At 38.8% G+C, this 6,863-nt stretch overlaps 1 non-coding gene across 1 annotated transcript; it reads right to left on the minus strand.

The window, feature by feature from the left end:
• Positions 1-6,449: 6,449 nt before the first annotated feature.
• On the minus strand, positions 6,450-6,640 carry LOC143689331 (U2 spliceosomal RNA). Its single transcript, XR_013178772.1, has one exon. It is a non-coding gene; the product is annotated as a U2 spliceosomal RNA (small nuclear RNA).
• Between the last annotated feature and the right edge of the window lie 223 nt (positions 6,641-6,863).

The raw sequence follows: 6,863 nt of genomic DNA on the forward strand, positions 1-6,863 counted from the left end.
CCTTGATGAGAGTGGTGAGTTGAAGTCTCCAACTATTATGGTATATGAGTCTATTTCCCTTTTCAGTGTTTGCAGTATATTCCTCACGTATTTTGGGGCATTCTGACTCAGTGCGTAAATATTTATGATTGTTATGTCTTCTTGTTTAATTGTTCCTTTTATTAGTATATAGTGTCCTTCTTTGTCTCTTTTAACTGTTTTACATTTGAAGTCTAATTTGTTGGACATTAGTATAGCCACTCCTGCTCTTTTCTGGTTGTTATTTGCATGAAATATCTTTTCCCAACCTTTCACTTTCAACCTATGTTTATCTTTGGGTCTAAGATGTGTTTCCTGTAGACAGCATATAGAAGGATCCTGTTTTTTAATCCATTCTGCCAATCTATGTCTTTTGATTGGGGAATTCAGTCCATTGACATTTAGTGTTATTACTGTTTGGATAATATTTTCCTCTAACATTTTGCCTTTTGTATTATATATATCATATCTGATTTTCCTTCTTTCTACACTCTTTTCCATATCTCTCTCTTCTGTCTTTTTGTATCTGACTCTAGTGCTCCCTTTAGTATTTCTTGCAGAGCTGGTCTCTTGGCCACAAATTCTTTCAGTGACTTTTTGTCTGAGAATGTTTTAATTTCTCCCTCATTTTTGAAGGATAATTTTGCTGGATATAGGAGTCTTGGTTGGCAGTTTTTCTCTTTTAGTATTTTAAATATATCATCCCACTGTCTTCTAGCTTCCATGGTTTCTGCTGAGAAATCTACACAAAGTCTTATTGGGTTTCCCTTGTATGTAATGGATTGTTTTTCTCTTGCTGCTTTCAAGATCTTCTCTTTCTCTTTGACCTCTGACATTCTAACTAGTAAGTGTCTTGGAGAACGCCTATTTGGGTCTAATCTCTTTGGGGTGCGCTGCACTTCTTGGATCTGTAATTTTAGGTCTTTCATAAGAGTTGGGAAATTTTCAGTGAAAATTTCTTCCATTAGTTTTTCTCCTCCTTTTCCCTTCTCTTCTCCTTCTGGGACACCCACAACACGTATATTTGTGCGGTTCATATTGTCCTTGAGTTCCCTGATACCCTGTTCAAATTTTTCCATTCTTTTCCCGATAGTTTCTGTTTCTTTTTGGGATTCAGATGTTCCATCCTCCAAATCACTAATTCTATCTTCTGTCTCTTTAAATCTATCATTGTAGCTATCCATTATTTTTTCTATGTTTGCTACTTTATCCTTCACTTCCATAAGTTCTGCGATTTGTTTTTTCAGTTTTTCTATTTCTTCTTTATGTTCAGCCCATGTCCTCTTCATGTCCTCCCTCAATTTATCGATTTCATTTTTGAAGAGGTTTTCCATTTCTGTTCGTATATTCAGGATTAGTTGTCTCAGCTCTTGTGTCTCATTTGAGCTATTGGTTTGTTCCTTTGACTGGGCCATATTCTCAATCTTTTGAGCGTGGATGGGGGGAGCTTTTTAATGCCTGATTCAATTTCTTTACTTGTGATTGGTTTGTTGAGGTTGTCTATTTCTTCTTGAGTCAATGTTGGTTTTTCATGCCTTTCTAGGAAGTTGTCCATTTCATTTACATTGTCAAGTTTATTAGCATAAAGTTGTTCATAGCATTCTCTCATTTCTTCCTTTATTTCTGTAGGGTCAGTACTTATGTCTCCCCTTCCATTTCTGATTTTATTTACTTGCATCTTCTCTCTTCTCTTTTTTTGTCAACCTCACTAAGGGTCCATTAATCTTATTGATTTTCTCAAAGAACCAACGTTTGGTTTTGTTGATTTTCTCAATTGTTTTCATGTTCTCAATTTCATTTGTTTCTGTTCTAATCTTTGTTATTTCTTTCCTTTTGCTTGCTTTGGGGTTAGTTTGCTGTTCTTTCTCTATGGACAGTTAATTCTTCAATTTTTGCTCTGTCTTCTTTTTAGATATAAGCATTTAGGGCAATAAATTTCCATCTTAGCACTGCCTTTGCTGCATCCCATAAATTTTGATGTGTTCATTTGCCTCAAGATATTTACTGATTTCTTTTGTAATTTCTTCCTTGACCCACTGGTTGTTTAAGAGTGTGTTGTTGAACTTCCATATATTTGCAAATTTTCTGGGATTCTGCTATTAATGATTTCCAACTTCATTCCTTTATGGTCTGAGAAAGTGTGATTATGTATGATTTCAATCTTTTTCAATTTATTGAGACTTGCTTTGTGACCCAGCATATGGTCTATCCTTGAGAGTGATCCATAAGCACTTGAGAAAAATGTATATCCTGCTGTTGTGGGTATAATATTCTATAAATGTCTGTTAAGTCTAGCCCATTTATTGTATTATTCAAATTCTCTGTTTCTTTATTGATCCTCTGTCTAGATATTCTGTCCATTGATGAGAGTGGGGAATTGACATCTCCAACTATTATGATAGATGTGTCTATTTCTCTTTTCAGTGTTTCCCTCATGTATTTTGGAGCATTCTGGCTCAGTGCATAAATATTTGATTGTTATGTTTTCTTGTTGAATTGTTTCTTTTATTAATACTAGTGTTCTTCTTTGTCTCTTTTAACTGTTTTGCATTTGAAGTCTAATTTGTTGGATATCAAATAGCTACTGCTGACCTTTTCTGATTGTTATTTGCATGAAATATCTTTTACAAACCCTTCACTTTCAACCTATGTTTATCCTTGAGTCAAAGATGTGTTTCCTATAGACAGCATATAGATGGGTCCTGTTTTTTTAATCCATTCTGCCAGTCTACGTCTTTTAATTGGGGAGTTTATTCCACTAACATTTAGTGTTATTACTGTATGGGCAGTACTTTCTTCTACCATTTTGCCTTTTGGATTTTATATGTCATTTCTAATGTTTCTTCTTTTTACCTTTACTGATAGTCTTCATTTCTACACTCTTCTCCACACCATTCTCTCCTGTCTTTTCATATCTGTCTCTAGTGTTCCCTTTAGTATTTCCTGCAGAGCTGGTCTTGGTCACAAATTCTTTCAGTGATTTTTTTGTCTGAAAATGTTTTAATTTCTCCCTCACTTTTGAAGGACAATTTTGCTGAATATACAATTCTTGGCTGGCAGTTTTTCTCTTTTAGTAATTTAAATATATCATCCCATTGTCTTCACGCCTCCATGGTTTCTGCTGAGAAATCTACACATAGTCTTATTGGGCTTCCCTCGTATGTGATGGATTGCTTTTCTGTTATTTATTTCAAGATTCTCTCTTTCTCTTTGACATCTGGCATTCTGATTAGTAAGTGTGTCTTAGAGTATGTCTATATGGATCTATTTTGTTTGAGGTATGCTACACTTCTTGGATCTGTAATTTTAAGTCTTTCATAAGAGTTGGGAAATTTTCAGTGATAATTTCCTCCATTAGTTTTTCTCCTCCTTTTCCCTTCTCTTCTCCTTCTGGGACACCCACAACATGTCTAGTCATGCACTTCATGTTGTCATTCAATTCCCTGAGTCCCTGCTAATATTTTCCCATTCTTTTCCCTATATTTTCTTTTGCTTGTTGGATGTCAGATGTCCTGTCCTCCAGTTCACTAATCCTATCTTCTGTCTCTTGAAGTCTGACACTGTAGACTTCCATTGCTTTTTTTTTTCATCTCTTCTACTGTGCCTTTCATTCCCATAAGTTCTGTGATTTGTTTTTTCAGACTTTTGATTTCTTCTTTTTGTGCATTCCTTGCCTTCTTTATATCCTCCCTCAACTCACTGATTTGATTTTTGATGAGGTTTTCCACATCTGATCGAACATTCTGAATTAATTGTTTCAACTCCTGTATCTATTTGAATTGTTGGTTTGTTCCTTTGACTGGGCCATATCTTCAATTTTCCTAGTATGATTCATTGTTTTTTTTTGCTGGCATCTAGGCATTTAATTGCTTAATTCATTTATTCTGGAGATTGTTTTCACTTCTTTTATGTAGGATTTTCTTGCTGGATGACTTTGTTGTCTGTCTGTTCTTTGAGATTCAGTTCAACTTATTCTGGACCTCTAGCTTAGGTTTTGTTTAACAGATCAGAATTTTTCAGTTCTTGTTTTCTTGTTTCTTGCCTTGTTTATATGGTGCCTTACTTAGTTATTATAGACCCCAGCCAGATTTTCCAAGACCAAACTGGCCTCCTGTCAGGAGGAAAGATTCACCTCCATCAATTTTCCCTGAGGGTGAGACCCAGCAGGTTGGAAAGACGTTCCTATGAAGCCTCTGGGCTCTGTGTTTTTCTTATCCTGCCCAGTATGTGGCACTTTTCTACCTGCAGGTCCCATCAGCATAAGGTGATGTGGTACCTTTAACTTCAGCAGACTCTCCCTGCTGGGGGCATTGTTGAGGTAGAGGAGAAGTTGTAGGCTGGCTTTAATTGCTTTACTTTTCCAGACCCTGGGGTCTGAATTCCTTGAAGGAGTAATTCCACCTGAACTGGGCCCTACCCCTCTCCTGGGGAAGGCACAGGCTCCAGACAAACATTCAAACAAGCTCAATTCTGCCTATATCTGGGGCCGTTGGAGCCTGAGACACCTTGCAGCTGTATCCAAACAGCAGTCAAGCCATAGAAACACAGTCACAAAAAAGAAAGAGAAAAATCCTTCTCAGAGCAGGACCCCCATTCCTTGTGTTTGCCAATCAAGAGATTAAGTTGTAATGTTGCTTTGTATACCTTCAGGTCCTAAGTGCCCCCTCCTTTCCTTCAGGGTCCAGACCCTTTCAAGTATTACGTGCTATCCAATCAAAAAAAACCTCTGTTTCTTTTTCCATCAGCCCTGCCCCCTCTGTGCTGGGGCAAAACCCAGTAACCTCCCCTTTTACTGGAGGCTCAGCTGAGCTGGGGGCCTATTTTTAGTAGTCAGAATTTGTTCATTAATTCCACAATCAGAGCTTGGTTGTGCTTAGTCCCTGTTGCTGGTAAAGTCCCTTTTTTTACCCCTGTGGGAAGCACCCTGTTGGAGAGGGGCACCAATTACTGTGGCTTGGGGACTTATGGTTCTGGGTGGGCTCACAGCCAGTCCAGTTGGTCCAGACTGGGGTACACTGTGTGTCTGTTCACTGACATTGCCCCAGCAGTTGTTCTGTACTGTTCCTTGCTACTTACTAGCTGCTCTGGAGCATGAACTAAATCTTACACCATGCTAAGCTGCCATCTTAGCCCCTACTCCATTCCATGCATTTTTTGGTTTAAAAAAAAAATGCTTAATCTGAATCTAAAGAAGCCTTCAACCTAAATATCAGTTTTCAAGAAATGAAATGCATCAGTGAGGGTTTTAGAAGGAAAGAGATGGCATGCTCAAATCAGAAATCAAAATATAGTAACAGGGGGACTCCTCCTTCTGGCCAAGTTGAAGAAATGGAGGCCTGATTTACCCTCATACCCAAAACAACAAACCAATGGAAAAACAATGAAATCATTGTTTTCAGCTGAAAATGATATGATGTTGGAGATTTGCTTCACATTTCTATGGGGGGGGGCCAAGATGGCGGCCTAGTGAGGATTCCCCACTCTCTTCCAGAGAGCAAGTAGTAGGACCCCAAATGGAAGCCAGGCAGGCCGGGCCCAGAGTCTACACTCTTACCATGCTCTGCACTCTTTTTCATGCACATGTGCCTGTGGCAGAGGTTTTTCATTTTCATGGCTGTATGGTAGTCTATTGTATGAATGTATGATTTGTTTGTTCATAGTCTCCTTAACAGACATCTGGGCTGTCTCTGGTTTTTGCTGTTGGGAGCAATACTACCACTGATGCTCCTCTATACATCTCCCAAGTCACATAAGCATGCTTAGCACTCAGGCCTATATTTATTCCAAGAAGGGGACTGGTGGCTTGTAGGGTTTGCATTTCTCTAACTTTACCTGATGAATCTCTGCTTTCACTTCTTTGGGGTATATACATAAGAGTAGAATTGCCAGATCATATGGTAATTCTGTGTTTAACATTTTCTAACTTTATACAAATGAATGCTAGATCAGTCCCCCCTTCTCCATGGACTTCACTTTCCCTGCCCATGAGGTAGGCTGTTTGGAGATTTGAAACTCTTAAGCAGTTTGGGGGAGTTAGGTAGATGTGGGGTGTGACTGACATTCCTGTGTATCCTGCAAGGATATAGCACATCTCAGGGTGGAGCCTGCAATCCTGCTCAGAAACTTCTGTGGCCCCCCATTTCCCCAGGTTGAAAGCTTCTCTGTCTCTCTCTCTCTCTTTTTTTTTTTTTTTTTTTTATTTCCTAGCATTTATTTACCACTTGCGCGAATCTTGGGTTGGCCATCGCCACAAATAAAGGATGTTTCAGTAAAAAAGAAAGAAAGAGATGAAGAAGAAACAACCGTATAAGCAGCTCAAGGGGGAAAAAACACGAAGAGAGCTGTAGACATCCCGGTCTGGTAAAGAAAAGAAGCAATGCAGAAAAGCAAGAAAAAAAAATCAAATCTGTCAATTCACACCTCAATTGAGGAAGGGGTGCTTTGTTCCTGGAAGTACCGCAATACCAGGTTGACTCGTGAAGTGGACAGAGCAAGCTCCCACTCCATCTCCCTGCTCCAAAAATCCATCCAATACATTGTCCTCAGACAGAGGATGCACCAGACACCAAACTGATAAGAACAGATACTACACTTGATCTCAGCCAAAAGGCCGAGAAGTGATGAAAGCTTCTCTCTTAAGTTTAGGTTCAAAGCCCTTTCTTGTCTGGTGATTCCAACCTGCCACCCCACTCACAACTCAACTGTGTTGATGCCCCAAACACATCAGTCTATTTCATACCTCTAGGCCTAGAACACCTTTCAACACGATCATTAGGTTAAGCCCATAACTTGTCCTGAAAAGGCCATTGTATTCATTCATTTTAATACTACTTATCAAGCACTCT

Source organism: Tamandua tetradactyla, chromosome 6 (genome assembly GCF_023851605.1).
Source record: "Tamandua tetradactyla isolate mTamTet1 chromosome 6, mTamTet1.pri, whole genome shotgun sequence".
In the NCBI taxonomy this organism is placed as follows: domain Eukaryota; kingdom Metazoa; phylum Chordata; class Mammalia; order Pilosa; family Myrmecophagidae; genus Tamandua; species Tamandua tetradactyla.